This window comes from Sminthopsis crassicaudata, chromosome 4, assembly GCF_048593235.1.
Source record: "Sminthopsis crassicaudata isolate SCR6 chromosome 4, ASM4859323v1, whole genome shotgun sequence".
Lineage (NCBI taxonomy): Eukaryota > Metazoa > Chordata > Mammalia > Dasyuromorphia > Dasyuridae > Sminthopsis > Sminthopsis crassicaudata.
In genome coordinates, this window is record NC_133620.1 from 427,900,682 (window position 1) to 427,921,292 (window position 20,611).

The window sequence follows — 20,611 nt, forward strand, 5'->3', positions numbered from 1 at the left end:
ACCTTACTGATATCATACTTTTCTCAAGCAACCTTCCCTCTCCATTCCCATTGTTATGATTCAGTTGTGTCCAACTCTCTGTGACATCATTTTGGAGTTTGCTTGGCAAAGATAATACACCAGTTTGCCATTTCCTTTTCCAGCTTATTTTACAGATGAAACACTGAGGCAAACAGGTTAACTGACTTGCCCAGGCCACACAGTTGATAAGTGTCTAAAGTCATATTTGAACTCAGGAAGATGAATATTCCTTGTTAGCTGTGTGACAATACCACCCCACTTCAGTTTAATTCCTGCAATATCTTGTCTTGCACATTAAAACAGTTGAGCTTCTTGGCTCAGTAGCTGGTTAAAAAGAGTAGAAACCTGTTTCTTGTACTTTTTTGAGTACCTTACACATTGGAGGTGCTTAGGAAGCATGTGGGGAGTAAATAGTCTGGAAAGAATTTTAGGGAAATCTTACCACTTCCTTGGAACGGGGTCATGAAAAAATGCTGGAATGTAGGATGTGTTTGTATCATTGGCCTTTGGAAAGGGATTGGTAAAAAAGGGAGTTGGCTAAGTTCATTCAGTTTTACCCTGGCTTGGATAAAGACTTGCTCTCTGGAACAGCAGGCCAAATAGATATTTTAAACCAAAGGGAAGCAGGAGCTCTCAGGGGTGGGATGAAATGGGATGGCTGGATATGATAGGAAGTTAGGATAGTCTATGGACAGACTGTGGCATAAATGACTAAACCTGGCAGAAGCATCAGCAGCAGGGTGTAGTGGAAAGAATCCTTCTCTGGAAAAGGAATTTGGCGGTCTTCATTTTAGATCTGATCCTGTGGCTAATTAGCTGCATTGTGGTGTTTAGGCAGTGATTTTCCCTTTGGGAACCTCAGTTTTCCTTCTCTTAAAAAAAAAAAAAAAAGTAAGGTTGCACTAGTTAGTCTCTAAGTTCTGATGACCAATGGCTCTATAACACCCTTCACTAAGTCTCCCTGATTCAAAACTTTGGCATTCTCTCCCCTTTCTCTGCCTCGCCTCTCCGATATATTTGACCTCCAGAGATTTAGAGATTTCTTGACCTTTGTCTCTTCATCTGCAAAATGAAGGAGTTAGAATAGATGATGCCTAAAATCCCTTTCAGTTCTAGGATGGAAGAAAACAAACATTTATTTATTAAGTACCTACTATGTGCTAAACACTTTGCAAATATTATCTCATTTGTTCCTCATAGCAATCCTGCGAGTATTGTTATTATTGTGCTATTATTGTCCCTCTTTTACAGACAAGGAAACCAAGGCAGATATCAAAAAGTAACTTCCACAGGGTCACACAACTAGTAAGTATCTGAGGACTTCAAGTCCAGCTACTTCTCTGCTGTGCTGTCTAGCTGGCTTAGTCTATGATCCTTTTTCTGAGTCTAATTATACAATATTTTTCCCATTTCCCCCTCTTTTCTATCTAGATTGCTTACAGTGGCTTCCAAACAAGTCTTCCCCCTTTAATTCTCACTACCTAATTCTCCTTTACAAATTTCTCAGGAAGACAGCTTGGGGTAGTAGACAGCACAGGACTCACCAGCACTCAATAGTGCCTCAAATCTGTACTAGCTTTGGGACCCCAGGCAAGACCCAGTTTGTGCCTCAGTTTCTTCATCCTTAAAATAAAGGGGTTGGACTCACCCATCTTTAAGGTCCCTTCCAGCACGAAATTTTTGATCCTAGGATTGTATCTGATTACTTGTGCATATGCCTTTGACATATTAGCAGTACAAACAAAAACTAGTCACTCTTCTTGGTCCTCAGAAAATTAAAACTATATGCTATAGACTCACACCAATATGTGTGGGCAGAAAAAAAAAATTGTCTCACTGGATTTTCCCAAACTGGTGAAATGACTATTCTAACCACACTAATAACGATAGTGATAATACTTGTCATGTTAAATTTTAATCCCACCTACTACAGGAGGGCTTTCCAAGTCTCTCCACTGCTCATGCCTTCCACCCTATGCATAGGTATTCCCCATTAGTATGTGAGTTCCTTAGGAACTGTCTTTTCCCCTTTTTTGTAACTACAGTACTTAGCAGAGTGATTGGTATATAGTAGGTACTTAATGGGGAAAAAAAAAAAAAGCTTGTTGACTGACTTAAAAATGTTACTGTGTTATTTTGTATTACTGTTCTTCTGGTTAAAAATTCCCATTGACTCCTTATTGAGTAAGGAGTCATAATCTGTCTTTCCAGCCTCTTTATCTGCTACTTACCTCCTTGAGTTCTTACATTCAATCCCAGTTGGACTACTTATTACATATTTTGCACCTCTCCCCTCATCTTCCCACCTGACACTCCTTGGTCACATTGTTCCCTGTACCTGGAATGGCCTTCCACTCTACTTTAAAGAAGCTTTAAAGTCTAACTTGAATAATACCTCTTCCAGGAAACTTTCCCTGTAAAGAAATGGCTTTGTCCCTTTTGGATCTCACAGAGCTCTTCACTTGAACTTCTCTTATGCACTTACATGTTATTTTATGTTGCAATTACTTGAGTGTGAATCACAAACCCCTAGCTACTAGGTTGAAAGCTCCCTGATGATGGGGTTTGGATCTCACTGCTTGGGTGTCCTTAGGGAAGTAATTCTACTTAGCTAGAACTAGGTGATCTTCTAATTCCCTAGCTATGACTCTACTTGTCCTGCTAGTTGTATCTGCCTGAGGCCCAACTGGAATACTAATGTACTGAAAGTTATGGCACAAGGAACAGTTTCAGAGAAAATAAGGAAGACTATATGAGCTGATGCAGAGCGAAATGAGCAGAACCAGAAAAAATGTTAATTGTACTATATAAAATAACAACATTGTAACATAAGGAGCTTTGGAAGACTTAAGACCTTTGATCAATGAGATGATCAACCATGGTTCCATAGGACCGATGATGTAACATGCCGCCTGCCCTCTGACAGAATGGCTGATGGACTTCAGAGTAAGACATACATTTTTGGACATGGTCATGTTGTTCTTGTTCAATCATGTCTGACAATCATGTATTGGGTTTTCTTAGGAATGGTTTGCCATTCCTTCTCTAGCTTATTTTATAGATGAGGAAACTGAGGTAAACAGGGTTAAATGACTTTCTTAAGGTCCCACAGGTAGTAAAGTTTCTGAAGCCAAATTTGAACTCAGGAAGATAAATCATCCTGACCACTCCTGGTCCTCTATCCACTGTACTATCTAGCTATTCCTGTATTTTGCTTGCTTATGCATTTTTGTTATGAGTTTTTTTTTAATTTTTCATCTTTCTTTTCTCTTAAATTGTGTGTCAGAGAAGTAGAAAGCAGAGAAAATAGATGTTTGAAGAAAAATAATTTTTAAAGGATCAAATTTTATAGTGCAAGAATTCTGAGAAGGGAAAATTCAGTATAAACTGTTAGGAGAAACTTCTTGGATTTGATTTGAGCTGGAATTTAGTGGGTATAATAGGGATAGGCAGAAGGATGAAGAGAAGGTGTCATTTGGTGTCAGAATAAATTGGGAAAAGAGAATTTAGGGTCATAGACCTAAAGCAAGAGTAGTTCTCACAGGTCATTTAGTACAATCCTTTTACTTTTGTAGATGAGAAAATGGAAAGTCTAAGAGATTAAGTGACTTATTCTAGTTAGGTAGAAAGCAGGAGAGGGAAGATGTGAACCCAGTTCCATGCCTCAGGAGTCGGTGCTCTTTCCACTAGAGCCTGTGACCTCCTAAAGGAGGTTCTTCTGCCTTCCCTAGACCTTTCCTTCCTTCTTTATTAGTATCCTTTTCCTATCTTTCCAGTCTTCTTCCCCTTTCCCCTACTTTCATTCACTCATCCATCTGGTGACAATGACTTCCTTGCTGTTGCTCACACTAGATACTTCATCTTTCAACTGCTGGGTGGCTCAGTGAATAGAGTGCCAGACTTGAACTCAAGAAAACTCATCTTCTTTATTTCAAATCAGGCATCCTAAGTAAGTCACGCAATCCTGTTTGCCTCAGTTTTCTCATCTGTAAAATGAGCTGGAGAAGGAAATGGACAAATGGTGTCATGAAGAATTAGACATGACTGAACAACAACAAACAACAAAAACCCATCATGCCTGTAATTCTCTCTATTTCTTGATTTGGCTGATTTTCTTCAGATACCTGATAAGATCATATTTTCTATAAAAAGTCTTTCTGGCTCTATCTTAATGGTAGTTCCCTCCTTCTGTTAATTATTTATAACTATTATTTGTCTCCAACAAGGTGCTCCTTGAGGTCAGAGATTAATTTTTTTCTTTTGTCTTTCTTTCTTTGTATCCCTATTTTCCTAATATTTAGTACAATGTCTGATACATAATAAGCACTTAGTAAATACTTGCTGTTTACTATCTAGCTGGAACAGAACACCAGCTGGCCATTGGTAAGCAGTGGGACATAAGATTGAATGGATAATTAGGTCCAGATTATAGATGGCCTTTTAAATTAGACTCTAGTGGAGTTAATTAGCAGCTAAGTGGTGCAGTAGATATAGCATCTGACTTGGCTGTGTTCAAATTATTCCACAGACACTTATAGCTCTATGATTCTGGGCAAAGCACATAACCTCTGTCTGCCTCAGTTTCTTCCCCAAGTAAAAGGGGGATGATAATAATAATACCTACTTCCTTGACTATTGTGATATACTTATAAAATATTGTAAAAATTACAAAATAAATTACTTTGCAAATCTCAAAATGCTATATAAATGTTTGCTATTATTATTATTGTTTCTATTGTTTTTATACAAAGATAGACTTCACTTGAGCTAGAAAATGAGTTACAAAAACAATCTACCATCTCCCCTCATAAACACTTTCCTAATTGTGTAATTTTGTTTAATTGTGTAATACTTCCCTGAAAGTATAGAGATCATATCTTTTATGTCCCTTAAGTGCTTGGTGCACACAGAAATTAAACTGATTTTTTTTTACCTATCTGTGTAATGTTCTTGCCAAAATGTAATGTTCTCTGTTGAGGTTTTCTTGAGGTCTCTGGGAGCAGCCTTCCTTTCAGTTCAGTAATCACCACAAATACAGCCAGGTGTTAAAGTCCCAATCCTTTATTATCTCTTTCAAAGTATTGTCTCCTTTTCTGGGATCTGGTTAGCTTTCTTATAGTCCAGATCTTTTATTACTTCTTCCTGTCTGAAGAGTCTTTCAGTCTGGCCTTGGTCTTAGGGGAAATACAGGAGTCCAGGCCAGCCACCAGGAAGATCAAAGATGGAATTGAATTCCTCCCCTTGGTTCTGAGAGCTTAAGCTCCTGCTACCAGTCCTTTGCCTTCTCTCCAAATGTCTCTGAATCTCCCTGGCTGAGGCTTCTAGCTTATAAGCTCCATATTGAGTACAAACCAATCATTATATCACTAGGAAACCATTACTTGTTGTAGGATTAAATCACTACTAAACTAGATTTAAGCATCGTCTCCTCAATTCCACTTAGTACCTTGTTTCAAGTTCTGGCCCATCTAACATCTCCTTGTAGGATTAAATCAATTATACTCAACCATGCTATACTATTGGCTCTATCACTTCCACTGACTTTGTATCTTGTAAGAATTCTTTTATTCAAGTTCAGAGTTCTGGCCCATGACATATCTGTAAAGGGCATAGATCTGGACACAGGCCTGGACATCCTTAGATTGAACTTCGTGGCTGCAAACACTCCCTGAGCATCCTTCTGAGACTGACCTGACAGCTTCAGCTCCTACTGTGTCTAGGATGTAGCAGGATGAGCTCAGCTCAGGCTACATAGGCAAGAGGTGGGACCAGTTTTCCCATTTCTTCTCCTTCCCAGACATGTGTAATGTGCTTTGGGAAATGGAGATTGGGAATCCTGAACTTGTTAACCTTGAATTCTTTTAAAGTAAATGCTTTGCTAAATCATATGATATGATTTATTCTGACCAGATCAGGGGAGATGCAGAGGATTTGAGGATTCTTGAACTCTCAAATGAAGAATGATTAGTCCTTGAATATCGTGGACCTGGTTGTAGCCAATAGGGGCCCATTTTAGAGCATAAATTCCTTGAGGACAGGGATGGTAACTAACACTCTGTAACCCCCAAACTAGCCCACTGTTCCTTCTTCAGTATCCTCCACATACATTTATCTGAGGTTATTTTTTTTCCATTTATTTATTTGTTAATTAACCAATAAGCTGCCAAATATGATGGGGGAAAGAATGACAGATGGATAAGAAACAAATGAGAGAGGTGAGTCAAGAAATGCCAGTGATTTTATTTAGAGGGAAGGAACAGAAACAGACATTTAGTGAAGTTTTCATAACAAGTTGAACAATTCCTATGAGTGAACTTTCACATTGATCATTCCTCATACCTAGAACTTCTCCACTTCCATTCTTCATAATGAAGCCCTTCCTGTTTTCAAATTTTAATTTTTCCAAGAAATTTTTCTGAAATAATGACTTTTGTTTTTGCCACATTCAGGAATCTCCCTTATGTACTTTTGGAGATAGCTCAGAATTCAGTAGTTCCTGAGCATAGTTTTTTCTTTCCATCTTTCCTGTCGATGTATGAGCAAGTGTTATCTGTTTCTATTTAGTGCTTAAATGTGTTTAGTGTTCAAGATTGTGCCAAATCCTGTGGATGATATGAAGTTGCATTTTAAAGCTGAAAGAGACTTCAGAGGCTATCTCATTTAAACCTCTTTTTACAAAATGAGGAAATGAAGGGCCAGCAAAGGCAAGGCAATGACCTGAAGAACCCACAGACCCAGATTGAGATCAAGATCTTCTGCTTCCAAATACATTGTTTAATAGAAATTGTTGTCAATTAGTCTTTTTGGTTGTGTCTGACTCTTCATGGACCCCTTTGGTAAAGATACTGGAATAGTTTGCCATTTCCTTCTCCAACTCATCTGAAGATGAGAAAACTGAAGTGAACAGGGTGAAGTGACTTGCCCCGGGTCACAAAGTCTCTGAGGTCAGATTCAAACTAAGGAAGATGAGTCTTCCTGACTCCAAGCTTGGTGCTCTATTGGCTCCCTAAATAGGAATAAAAAATAATATGTAATTAAGTAAAAACCTCCATGAACCTCAATTTATTCACTTGTAAAATAAGGAAATTGATTAAGTAATTAAGTAATCAAGATTAAGTAATTTTGAGTCAGAGAATTAGAGAATATGAGGAGTGGGAGAGCTCTCCAGTGTCTCTAAAATTTCTTATGTTTCCAGCACTGGACTTGGTCAACAGTGCTATAAGAAATTCAAGGAGAGAGATATGTTTGTAGGGTGGAAGATCTTCTAGATTCTTGGAGAGGTAACTAGGTTTTGAACTGGACCAAGAGATGAATAGCTTTTTGGTTAAATAGAAAACGGGAAAGAAAGTTATTCCAGGCAGGGAGAAGAGCATGAACATTCTTTTGGAGTAGAGGTGGCAATAACCATTTTATGTTGTTGGATAGATAGTGAGAAGATAGGTGATGGAGAAGTCATCAGTACTGATACCATACTCTACAATTTAGATTCAAGTTTGCCAGAAATAATTGTATTTACCATGAATCTATATCCAAATCATTTCTAGCCTGGAGAGCTTTCCCTAAATGATTATAATCACCCATGGCCTCCAACATCATGTTGGAGGCCATGGGTGATTATAATCATTTAGGGAAAGCTAATCACCCATGGCCTCCAACATGATGCTCTGCCCCAAGACAATTTTGGGTAACATAGAAATATTAAATAAGGAAACAGTATCTGAAAACACATTCTGCGTTAACATTCTAGACTTTATTGAGTAACAAAGCCATTATCATTTTCTATTGCTGGCCCACCCAAGAATTGAATTTCCATTGATTTTTTAATTACTTTCTTGAAGGGTAGGCCCAAGTAGCATCATTTCAGGTAAGTAGTGAGGCAAAGAAGTAAAAAGAGATTAGAGTTAAATGTCTGTATTTAATCAAGAATCTTTCCCTCTTTTATCCTTCCCAGAATCTGTAAAGGACTCTAGAGAAAAATGTCATGTCTATTAACATTTTCGGTTTTATTACTAATAGGCATTTACACTGGGTTGGATGGATTCAAACATTTGTGTAGTGGGACATGTTTGGAAAGATAGGTTAGAGCTAATTGATGTATTTGATCAGAAGACAAGGGTCAAAGGTTTGTTGTTAATGGATTCCAGTGACATAGTCAACTCTGGGCAAAATTGTGAAGAATTTTTGAAGGATAATGACTAGCTTCTGCTTTTGGCAAAGCTGAGGCCACTGAAGGTTTTGCGAGCTTAGAAATGATGTATAAAAGTAACCAATTTAAAAAGATTACCTGGTAGAGAACATGCTCTCATCTTTCCCTCCCCCATCAAATACTTCTCAAGTCTAAGAACTATGTTCTCAACTTTTTCTCCCTCTCTTTCCCTCCTCTTTCTCTCTTATTTCCTCTCTCTTTTTCTCTTTTTTTCTCTCTCTTTCTTCCTTTTTCCCTCCCTTCCTTCTTCCCTCCTTCTTCTCTTCCTCCCTCCTTCCCTCTTTCTTTCTTTCTTTCTTTCTTTCTTTCTTTCTTTCTTTCTTTCTTTCTTTCTTTCTTTCTTTCTTTCTTCCTTCCTTCCTTCCTTCCTTCCTTCCTTCCTTCCTTTCTTTCTTTCTTTCTTTCTTTCTTTCTTTCTTTCTTTCTTTCTTTCTTTCTTTCTTTCTTTCTTTCTTTCTTTCTTTCTTTCTTTCTTTCTTTCTTTCTTTCTTTCTTTCTTTCTTCCTTTCTTTCTTCCTTCCTTCCTTCCTTCCTTCCTTCCTTCCTTCCTTCCTTCCTTCCTTCCTTCCTTCCTTCCTTCCTTCCTTCCTTCCTTCCTTCCTTCCTTCCTCTCTTTCTCTCTTTCTTTCTTTTTCCCTTCCTTCTTTTTTTTTTTATTTGATGAAAGGCAAGTTAGCCAAGTTTTCATTCCTCTTAAATTTGGCTCCTGACTCTTACACACCCCAACTTGAATACCTTCTCCTCCCCCAATTCCTAGTGTATTATCTTTCCCTATTAGAATATAAACTTCTTAAGGACAGGGAACATTTCTTTCTGTTTACATGTATATTCCTAGAACTTAACACATGTCAGGCACATATTAATAAAAGCTTAATAAGAGTTTGTTGACTTGTTAACTCCTGAAGGTCTCCATGCTTTTCACAAACATTACTTAATAAGGAAAAAGAGCAAATCTGGGAATTACAGCTAGGATTTAGGAGGGTAACACCTTTACTCACATTTGATTTCACACCTATTCATAAACCATAATTCACAGAACCCTGTAATGTATTTACTTTTACTGTTCAGTGAAAGGATATAACATTGCTATTGGGCGTGTTCTCCACTGATCTCTCTTGTCATATAACTGTTAGGACCTGCTGTGCTGGATACATCCAGCTACCTGAGTGAAACTCTCCCTCACTGGATGTCACCCTTACTAACCATGTTCTACAGGGAACTCTTGTTTGAGTATAGCTTCAAAAGTCCTTTCCAAAGCATAGAATCAATGATATTTATTTCTGGTAAGTAGCAGGTGGGGGGACCTGTTAGAAAACATCTGGAAGGAGAGACTTCCCAGATATAGGAAGGCAGTCTCAATTAGCAAGCAGTGACCAACGTCTGGGCCCTAGGCCATCTGCAGCCCACAGGCTCCAGACCCACCCACCCAACTTCACAGCAGAGCATTCTTCCCTCTTGACTGGGCTTCCTGAGGACCAGCTGGCTAATTAAAGTTCTTCTCCCCCACCATCACCCTCTAAAGACCTACATGGAGGAGGGGATAAAAGGAAATATCAAACAGAATGAGGCAAAACTGGAAATGGCTCAATGGGAAGGGGCTGGGGAATGTGTTCTCAAATTCTTTGAGATGGACTAGTGAAAACTACATCTGGCTCCAGCCTCCCAGTCCTGCCTTGCTCTGCCTGTCTGCCTCCCTCTCCCATAAAGCCGTGAATTGTGGTCCCATTGTTTTGGAACGCATAGCTTTTGCAGCTGCCAAGCCTGGCTTTTGTCCCCAGCTGCTGAGTCACAAACCAGTGGAAGGAAGATGGGGGGGACAGAGTCTCCAAACTGTCTTGCTTTGAGAAAACTCAGACAGCTTCCTCTTTCTTTGTCATCACAACAGTGAGGAGATACTCCACCTGGGTTATATTAGCAGGAGGTGGGGGAAGGAAGTAGGCAAGAGAGAATAAATGAATCTGAAAAAGGAAAGCATTGGGAGACATTCCAAATTCCTGGGCTGTGTAAAAATCCCCTCACAGCTCCACTGCTCTTACAGGACCAAGATTAAGAAGGCCCCTCAGGAAGTGCCTAGAAAGTGGGAAATTCCCAGCAGTTCCTGATGGGGAGAGGGAATGAAAAGGGAGGGAAGGGGTCAGTCTTCACTAGTGGGGGCCTTCCTGTCCCTAATAGGCAAGTCCCTATTTCCTTCCTCCAGTTGCAAGCTGACCTTTTTCATCTAAGTGGCCACCTCTGGGCTGGAGTGGACAACTAAATACAGAAGTCACATGCTTGGTCAAGTGCTGCTTCTTGAAGGCTTAGATATAGTGAAGACTCCCTCCAAGTATGAGGAAGGGTCATGTAAGTAAGAAGAGCAGGAGAATAGACATTCATAAGATTTAGAGATAGAAGGGCTCTTAGAAACTAGATCTAGTCCAACCCTCCCCTCTTCTTTTATAAAGGAAGAAACTATGGCCCAGATGGAGTCTTGACTTGCCTAAGGCTCCATATAACTCATAAGTAGCAAAGTCAGGATTTGAACTCAGAATCTCTGTTCCTATCTCTAATTTTTTTTCTATTATATGATATCAAAAGAGAATTAGGCATAAATTAACAAATGCATGATTAAAAGTAATTAATTTATTTACTTATTAGGTACCAATTTCTTTCCTAAGTACTAGGGAGACAAAAAGTTAAAATAGTCTAAGCCCCTCAATGGGATTGCATTTTCATAGGAAGGAGACACATCTAGAGTAGTGGTGGCCAGAGGAAGATGTTATGGTGTGAGAAATAATAGGAAAAATGGGGAACTATAGGATATTCCATTCCAAATTTCTTTGCATTTATCCCTGAGCAAAAGATAGAGGTGGGGGGGGGGGGAGTAATACTATGTATGTGGAATCAGAGCTGAAATCAGAGTTCCTGGTTGGTTTGGGTCAGCTGCCTAAATTGGCTCTCACAAACCAGGAGGATGTGGCCCAAAGATGGGAATTCTAAACTGGGTTGTTTAGCTCCTTCATGCCCCAGGATGAGATCTCTGGGAGTCTAGTTTGGAAGGTCTATTAGTAGCTAGCTACAATGGCAAGAAGATAACTTCTAGTTTCATATCTACCACGAAATAGCTTGGCAAGTGATTACATCTCTCCCAGCATCAATCATTTTTCTCTGTAAAATGAGACTACATCATCTCTAATATCCCTATTAAGTCTAACTTCTTAGTATTTTGTCCCATTTCTGACTTGAAGCTTGTAATATTTGTGCTGTGGAAGTTGCAACACATTCCCTTACATCAGAGTCACATGTGTTATCACCATAGTTAATCAAGGACTAGGTATTATTCATCTCAGTTCCTTCTAGTTTTCTCTAGAATGGCATCTTCTATGTGGAGTATTTTAACTATTTTCAGACATAATATATTCCACTATGCAGTTATTGCTGTTCCCCATACACAACATCCCATCACCCCACTTTCATGTTTTTGCATAGCTTCTCTCTGATGTCTGGGATGCTCTCCATCCTTCTCTCCACCTCTTATCCTTTCTAAATTTCTTCAAGTACCAACTCCTATATAATGATTATTCTAACCCCCCATTTGGGAGTATCTCTACCTTTCTTCCCTCAAATTACTTTGTATATAATCTGTATCTACTCCTCTGTGTACATGTTGCCTTCCACTAGTAAAAAAAGTAACCTATTTAAGGCAAGGACTATTTGATTTTTTTTTCTTTGTATTTCTGGCATTGCCTAATGTCCGATTTGTCATGATCCCATATGGGATTTTCTTGGCAAAGATAATGGAGTGATTTGCCATTTCCACATCCAGTTCATTTTACAGACCAGGGTCACGTTACTTGCCTAGACTCACACAGCATTTTGAACTCAGATCCTTCTGGCTCTGAGCCCTGCATTCTATGCACTGCACTACCTAGCTCCCCCTAGAAAGTAAGCTTTTTAAGCTCATGGACAGTTGGTTTTTGTCCGTGTATCTCTGGCACTTAACACTATGCCTGGTAACTAATGGTACTTAATAAATCTTACCTATTGTTGAATGAATGGTATGCTAGGTATTCAATAATATCTGTGAGATGAATATTGAACAACTTTCCATGCTTTTCCACTTTAGAATTCTGAGTTGTTAGATGGTACAATGGGTAGAGTACTGAACCTGGAATCAGGATGACTTGAGGTCAAATCTGTCTAGTCTCAGAAATTATTAAGTGACTTGCCCAGGGTCACACAGACAGGAAGTGTTAAGTGTCTGAGACTAGATTTGAACTCAGGTCTTCCTGACTTCAGGGCTGGTGCTGTATCCACTGCACTATCTAGCTGCCCCCACATACATGTGTTCTTAAGCAATACTCATGGAGAATCTATCCATGGCCCATATTGAAAGGCTGATTGAAGGCATTTTTTATTGGCTATCTTTCATGTCCTATTTATCTCTATCTTCTAACTTCCTTCAAGTCAAAACTATAATAGGAAGTCTTTCCCAAATTTATCTTAATGTTAGTGCCTTTACTCTGTTGATTATTTTCAATATAGCATATATATGTACACCCACACACACACACATATATATTTATATTATTGGTATATAGTTACTTATTGTCTCTTCCAAATGTGTGAACCTCTTAAGAACAGGGATTTCTTTCCCTTTCTTAACACAATGGCTGATTTATAGTAAGTGCTTAGTGAATGTTTATTGATTGACTTTGCAGCTAAGTAGGGGCTGCCCTAGCTTATGCCATGCTAGCATATTCTCACTGGAATCTCAGAATTGGAAGGTACCTCAGAGTTCAGAGACAAACCAATCCAACTATAGCTGGACAAGAGTTCTTTCTACAACATACCCAACAGGTGGCCCTTTAGCTTTTGTTTGAAGACCTCTGGTGAGAAAAAAACAAAAACAAAAACATTATTTTCTGGAGGGTTTCATTTCAATTTTATCCAGCTCTATCTAAGGGCAGGGAAAATTCTCTTAATGGGATATCTAATTCTGCTTCTGAAATATATACATTGTTACTAGTTTCACTCTTTAGGGCCAAATAGAACACATCTAATTCCTCTTTTTTCAAATATTTGAAAACATTTATTGTGTCCTTCTGAGCCTTTTCTTTCTTCAAACCAAGCATCCCTCACCCCTAATCCTTATATGACATGATTTCAAGGTCCTTCATCATCTGGTTGCCTGGACACTCTCTGGCTAATCAATATTCTTCCTAAAATGTGATGTCCAGAACTGAACACAATCTTTCCAGTGTGGTTTTATTAAGGAAGGTTATAATAAAACCTATGGTCTACTTAGTTCTGATCTCTCTCTGTCTCTCTTGTCTCTGTCCCTGTCTTTCTCTCTTCTCTTCCCCCTCTCTTTCCCCCTCCCCCTCTTTCTCCTTCTTCCTTTCCCTCCCTCCTTCTTCCCCCACCTCTCTCTCTCTCCCTTCCTCCCTTTCTCTATCCTTCTCTCTCTCTCTCTCTCTCTCTCTCATTCAATCCAAGATTAATTTAGCTTCAATTTTGTAAAAATTGTTTGTGTCATATGGGTTATGTGGATTCTCCTTAAGCCTTACTTTTTCTCCATTATGTCCTACAGCACCCAGAACACACACCAATATAGTTATTCCTTCCATATCAGCAGGGTTAGGGGTATAGTGTCCCCACAATTTGGAGAATCCACATAAACATTTTTGACCTTCCCTGCATACCAGAGAAGAACTATTAATTACTATGGTATTAAAAGATAAAATATGATGGTACTATATAGCATTCCTGAGTTTTTAAACCTTTTTCTGAATCATCTGCTAGCCTTTGATTGTCATCTGCATCTTCCACAAGACTCCCCCCAAATTCCCATTAAATTTCGTATGCTGATCTGCAATGTGTTAGTTGTGTAGAAAGTCATGATGCGGAAGCTGGAGTCCCTAGTATATAAAAGACAAAGTAGTTGACCTCAAGGAACTTATAGCCTAAATGGGAAGATAAAGAATGTTTATAGAAAAAGACAACTAATAGTTACAAACATGCTAAGTGCCTAATGAATGAATGGCAAAGTATTTATTAAATGTTAATAATAGACAACATTTATACAATATCTACTACATGTCAGGTGCCATGCTAAGTGCTTTAGAAATATTATCTCATTTGATCCTTACAACATCTTTAGTTAATAGCATCTATTAGCTATTATCTCCATTTTACAATTGAGGGAACCAAGGTAACAAGTCCAGTGGCTTATTACTAGTAAAAATCTAATCTGCATTTGAATTCAGGTCTTCCAGACTTCAGGCCCAGCATTCTATTCACTGGACTAGATAACATCTGCCTCTAAATACTTATTGAATTCCAGACACTATTCTAAACACCTGGAATACAGATATAGGGAGTTCAAGGAGCTTATATTCTAATAGAAAAATGAAGGAGCATGATCAGGAGTTTAGAGGAAGAAGAGATCACTCTATAGACTGGGATGTTCAGAGGAATCTTCAAGGAGGGTGAAATTTAAGGGAGATTTTAAAGGATGGGTAAAATTTACTTCTGTAAAGTGAAGATACTGAGCCAAGAAGATTCCAAATTGGAGGAACAGCATGAAAGAAAGAATGTGAAAGTAGGCAGCTAGCAGATAGAGCTCTGGATCCAGAGTCAGGAATTTCTGAATTTAAATCCAGCCTTAGATTCTTATTGACTATGTGACCCTGGGCAAGTCACTTAATCCTGTCTGCCTCAGTTTCCTTATCTGTAAAATGAGTTGGAGAAAGAAATGGCAAACCACTCTAGTATGTTTGCCAAGAAAACACCAAATGGGATCACAAAAAGTCAAACCCAAAATGACTGAAAAATAACAAAACAAACCCAAAATTTTCCAGAGACAGTAGGACTACTCTGGAGGTGTTTGAGTAGGAATGGAATATGGTGATAACTGTGCTTCAGGAAGATTCATGTGGTAGGTATGTGCAGGATGGATAGAAAGGGAAGCATCTGGAAGCAGAGAGAGTAATCATAACTCATGTAGATGCATGTGGGTGAGCATTAAGAACTGTGAAGTGGGAGACAGTGAGCTTCAGAGCCAGCAGGATCTGGGTTCTAGTACCACCCCTGATAAATATATCATATGACTCTGGGCTAATTGCTAAAGCTCTTATTACCCCAGGGAACTTTCTAAGTCAATAAATTGCCCAAATCATTGCAAATCTGCATTGGGAAAGGGAATTTCCTGAGTCATTGAGATCACTGGTCTGGAGAAAACAACAAAAAAAAATTTATAAGGTACTTTCTTGTGAAGGAGGTTGGTGAAAGGATTATGATCTTTGTTTTATAGTGGAAGAAAATCAGGTTTCATAAAAGGAAATAATTTGTCCATGATTACAAAGTCAGAAATGGGCAACTTGGCCTTTTGTCTCCATGGACAGGGCTTTTTCTTCCTACCTCCTAATGCTTTACCCAGTCCCCCCCACTTGGATTGCCACCCCTCCCTTTGCACATTTTTTCCCCTTTCTTTACCAAGCCAAGTCCTTCCCCATATTGTAACCTAAAGGTGAAACCAACACAAAATAGGGGCTTCAGGGATGCTCCTTAGTGGAATCTCCATGGCCCAGTATCTAGAATTCAGCTTCTTAGGATGAGAAGCTCCATTTTACTAATTCTTTCAGGAGAAAGTAAACTCAGGAGGACTTATTCATCATAACAATCTTTATGTGACTAATGCCAGAATGATGACATTGATATGATGAAAGCTAGAACTAGAGCCAGTCAAGAAAGGCCAGCCGTTCCGAGCTCAACATATGGAGGGGATGGCATAGAAAGCAAGAAAATAAGCATTTATTAAGTACCTACTATGCAATTAGGGGAAGATCAGAGTGCTGGATTTGACATCAGGAAGACTCATTAAGTTCAAATCTGGTCTCAGACTCATATTAGCTGTGTGACCCTAAGCAAGTCACTTAATCCTGTTTGCCTGGTTTCCTCATCTGTCAAATGAGTATTTTTGCTGAGAAAACTGCAAATGGGATCATCAAGAAGGCCTTAGTTTATTTATCTGTAAAATCAGCATTCATTTCCCAGTTATGAGGATCAAATGATATTTGTAAAGCACTTAACACAGTGCCTAGAACATACTAAGTGCTAAAGGGTTGTTATTATTATTAGTGTTTATTATTATTTTTATTACGATGGTCCTCTTCAAGAATGAAGGACAAACAACTATTATCAATTATCTTAAGACTTCATACCACTCCCATGACTTCCCTGACCAAAACATCCCTTCCTGTAACTCCACTTCTATATATACTGACTCTTCTTAAAATGTAAGTTTCTTGAAAACTGGACAGTTGTATGTTTTATATTTGTATGCCTGTTATTTAGCACAGTGACAGACATATAGTAAGCACTTAATACATGGTTAATGCAATCTCACATAAGGAGATTAAAACCCAGAAAATTTACTCACGAACACAGGTTCTGAGCAGCTAATCTGTTACAAAAACAAGTCTTTTGACTAGATTATGCTAGAAATCATTGAGGAAGTGGGAAATCAATAAAAGAGTAGAAAGTATTAAATGTACAGTAATGGTCTTGCTTTGCTCTCTCAGTTTTTTCCCTTATCCACCAATCCCCTCTGCCCAAATTTGCCAAAATAATAATAAACTTGCAGTAACTCCCTATTGCATCTGAAATAAAATACAAAATTGTCAAACTGGCTTTTGAAGACCCTCATAATCTAATTCCAAACTACCATTTTTTCAAATTACTTTTCACACACTACATTCCAGGTATGCCAAATTAATAGACATGCTGCCTCTTGCTTCCCCAAATTGGAATAGATATCCCCCATTTCTGGAAAAGCAACTAGCATTTATATAGTAATGTTTGCAAAGCATTTTTTATATCTATTATCTCATTTGATCCTGTGAGAATTAATTTCTTTCTTTCATTTTTAGAATTGCTCTATTCCTTTAGTATTAAATCACCTCATTTACAACCAAAACCATTCTCTCCCTTGTCCAATTTTTCCAGTGCACTTTGGATCTTTATCCCATCTTTTCCTATACTGAATTATATTTATCTGAGTCCTTTTCTGGCAAACATAAGATCACCAAGTATAGGGACCAGTATTATTAATTTTTTTTGTCTTTGCATTCACTCCCTCTCTACCCTACCTATCATCTTCCTTATCTTGTACACAGATTAGGGGCATTTTATCCTGACAGTTATAGCAAAAAAGAAAATTCTTTGTTGTAAATTCTGGTTAAGTGCAAATTGTGATTATTTAGCCCATAATTCGTCTAAAAGAGTGATTAATGATCACTAATTTTTAGCAATGTTTTCAAAGAATGGTATGCTCTGAGAACTAACCTGGGATGCCAAGAATAAGTTTCTCTGAGGTGTTCCAGCTGCCACTGGCAATAGAGCCAGATTTCCTTTCTCTCTGTCCCACCCTTCTCCATACTTGCAGGGCAGTGAGTGTGGGAGTTCTCCTAGCCCCAAACCACTAATGGGGGCTCACAGCCTCAACTAAACCCTGAGTAGTAGGTAAATCCTCTCAGAACTCTCCCTTTTCCCACATTTCTTATCAGTCACTCCCAGTTTCTGGCCTCCACACTACTATCTCCTGAAGACATACTATAATTTTAAAGATAGTCACTAACTAAATTATAATGAGTTATAATTTAAAGTAGTGCCTTCCTGGCCCTTAAAACCGAATAGATAAGGTTTCATGAAGTCATAATATCAAAGGGATTACAACAGCAAGCAGTCCCTTTACTTCAGACTGCCACATAAAAATGGCCCTGAATTTCCTCCAGCTGCCTGCCCCAGGGAATTTCCCATCTCTTTCCTCTTGGCTGGGCAGACTCCGTGGCAGCCTTTGACCAACATTCTTGTTTTTCCCTCAACCTCCCACTCTGGCTCTTACCTGCTTCTTACTTCCACCAAGGTCAGTCATCAAAGCTGGTTCTGATCTAGTGACAAGAAGACAAGAAGGGGAGGAGATAAAGGAGACAGGGAAGTGGAGGGAAGAAAAAACCTGTTCTGTTACCAAGATAAAGAAACAACAGTCTGTCTCCTAGTAGTAGGAGCAAGTGGTAGTGGTCAAAGAAAGAATAATAATTGATAATAATAATAAATATTTATATGATATTTACAATGTGCCAGGAACTTTGCTAAGTGCTTTACAATTATTTAGCTCATTTGATCCTCTCGATAACTCTGGGAATTAAACCCTGCTATTATTTGCCCTATTTTACAGCTGAGAAAACTGAGGCAGATAATGGTGAACTGATGTGCTTGGATCACTTAGCTAATAAATGTCAGAATTCAGATTTGAATTCAGTTCTTCCTAAGACCAAGCCTGGCAATCTAAACACTGAGCCATCTAGAAATAAAAAGCACACAGCTATCTAGCTTGTGTTCCTAGTCAGCTTTTCCAGCCACCAAACCATGCTTTCCATACCTCCTATCCCTTATATACCCCCTTCTCCTCTACTTACCAGTCCAACTAGTCCCTGTAAGAGTTCTTGCCTCAGACCAGGGTAACAACTACCACCTATATATGTGGTGACAGATCCCACATCTGTGGGAAGTGGGAAGATGTACGTACTTGGTATCCCCAGTGAGATGTCAGAACATATTTCTCATAAAAACATTGCTCTGTAATGTGATCAGGCTTTCGATATCATCAATATTGGGCCAAGCTTCAACTGATCAATTTTCTCTTTTGTAAAATGAGGTGGTTGGACTTTTCCAACTTTAAATCTATGATCCTATGACCTACTTTATTGTTGTATGTAGACTTTTGTTGGTTAACCCTAACCACAATGAGCAGAATCTCCCAGTGGGACACTTCATTTACAGTTTCAAACAACTAATTTACAACTGATATTTGAGGGATAGCAATCTGCAAATTCACAAGTAAGGAAACTGAGGTTCATAGAAATTTAAGTATCTTGCCTGTAACTTTGATTGTTCTCCCATCCATTCTGAGTTGGCCACTGTTGACTTCAAATATTAAGGATGCTCAATTATGCTCAAATTCTAAGATATGGCCCCTTTGGGGACCTGTAACATGCTTCACTTTTTCCAAAATTATTCTCAAAATGCCTTCTGCATGAAGCCTTCTCAGCTCTTATTTCTTTATTCACGACTTACCTACTCACCCAATGCAAGTCAATTGTGATATCATTGGTCCTTTCTGAAGGATGAACAACAATTCATAATAATATATACACACACCATTCTAATTGCTGCAGTTGCCACTAAGACATTCACATATTTTTAAAATTTGAGTTTGGTCTTTTATATTCAGTTATGTTGTTTGCCAGAGGAAGGGAATCTCCTGCCTCCAAAGCCCTCCCATAACAGCCAAGTCTGAGCCCTGCTAGGACAGAATTCTCTGTTGACTCACCAGCCTACTAGATGACGTGAGGACCATGTGATGTGCCATCCAGCTTGGTGGTGAGGCTCAGGAGAGTTCACCCTGATTATTTGTTGATGTGTGTTGCTGTCTGGGTGCCCAGAGAGCAGGGTTGAAGAAGGGAAAGTCTGACCTTTCTTCCTGTGAACAATGGCCCTCAGTTTGCAGCCTGACCCTTTCAGAATGAGTCACCATCTGAAGGAAATCAGCCTCTTCACAAATAGGAAACCCATTAACCTTGGGATCTTGGGCTTTCCTTTGATTAAGAACAGAACTTGGAAAAACTTCTGTCCTGGTCTTTCCTTATGAAATTACCTTACATAAACTTTGTGTATAATATAAATCTATATCTATCTCTATCTATTTCCTCTCTCTCTCTCTCTCTTTCTCTCTCTCTCTCTCTCTCTCTCCATATATGTACATATATGCTGTCTCCCCCATTGGATTGTGTTGACTGACTGTAGGTCTTTGTTATTGTTGTTCAATTGTTTCCACTAGGTCCAACTAATTGGGCTTTTCTTGGCAAAGATACTGGAGTGATTTGCTATTTCCCTTTCCAGTTTATTTTACAGATGAAGTAAACAGGTTGAAGTGACTTGCCCAGGGTCACAGTAAGTGTTTTAGATCAATCAGATTTGAACTCACAAAAATGAGTCTTCTTGATTTCAGGTATAGCACTCTATTCTCTGTGTCACCATTCAGTTGTCTAAGCCCTACTAATTCGTGTCATTCAACCATGGCCAAATAATATTCCTAGGCAATCCAGCCAAATGCTTAGGATACCAAGCTACTGACAATGGAAAGCAGGTGCTTCCTAGGAAAGCTAGATTTGTGAAGCAAATAGTTCATTAAGTAAGTGTTGAGAAATTAGTTTTGGATTTCTGGATCATGACTTAAACTGTAGTTCTTGGCTGGGGTTGGAGTACTCCTCACAACTACTGTTAAGAAAGTATTTGACTAGAATCTCAACAATCTGATCAAAAAAGCTTAGAAAGGAAAAGAGG

General features: G+C 38.7%; 1 long non-coding RNA gene across 1 annotated transcript; it reads right to left on the minus strand.

Annotated features, from left to right (window-relative positions):
- Positions 1–6,241: 6,241 nt before the first annotated feature.
- On the minus strand, positions 6,242–19,812 carry LOC141541414 (uncharacterized). The gene is made up of 4 exons (XR_012481787.1): positions 19,599–19,812; positions 18,111–18,156; positions 13,057–13,092; positions 6,242–7,027 (listed from the first exon to the last, which is right to left on the minus strand). It is a non-coding gene; the product is annotated as an uncharacterized LOC141541414 (long non-coding RNA).
- Positions 19,813–20,611: the final 799 nt, after the last annotated feature.